Genomic DNA, 845 nt, shown 5'->3' with positions numbered 1-845 from the left:
ATGTGAAAAATCTCTGGTGCACTTGGAGGGCATTTCGGTCAATCCGTGATTAAGTTTTCCCTGCTTCTCCAGACCTTGAAGTGTATGAGGCTGGGGGGAATAAAAGGAGCTTCCTTGGCTTTTCTTAGTAATTTGAATGGCTTGGAAGGTAATTAAAATCAGCTGGTTGCCAGTCTAGTGAGAACTTCTGGTAAAGGTGATGGTATAACCTACATCATGAACACGAAGATGATACCAAAGGACGTAACAGGCATTACACAAAGAAAATTCAACTCTCAAGGTCTTCTGGGCATCCATAAACCACTAAAGTTAGTTTCTTTCTAGCTACGTGAGATCAGAACCCTCTGAATGGCATCATTGCCAGCGGCCAGCTGGGCAAGGAAACTAAACTTTATGATTTCCAGTTTGTTTTTGGCTTCTCCTTCTCCTCTCTTCCCTCTTTTATGTCATTCCTTTTTTACCCATTTTCAGATGGTTCCCCTCTTTATAATTAAGTAGCGTGCAAAAAATTAACTCAGTATCTTTGAGCTAGTCTTTGACTCCAGTACTTGCTAGCTGGCAAAGGCCCTTTGGTGAGTCACTTGACCCCTGGGGCCTTGTTTTTCTCTTCCATAAAATGGGGATACTTGCCCCTACCTCTAGGATTATTCCGAGGATTAAACCAGATAGATAACCCATGAAAAGAATTACACACATGCCTGGCATCCAGTAGAACTCCTGCTAAAGTCACCATTTCTGTCAGTCTCCTATGGTAACGGTTGTTGAAAACTGACCTCTGCCTCAGAGCTAAAATATAATACACGAAGACAGAGTTTAGGGTAAAGAGGAACAACAGCTTTATTGCT

The sequence above is a fragment of the Vulpes lagopus genome, chromosome 7, assembly GCF_018345385.1.
Source record: "Vulpes lagopus strain Blue_001 chromosome 7, ASM1834538v1, whole genome shotgun sequence".
NCBI classification, from domain to species: Eukaryota; Metazoa; Chordata; class Mammalia; order Carnivora; family Canidae; genus Vulpes; species Vulpes lagopus.
Note: the sequence above shows the minus strand (reverse complement) of the source record.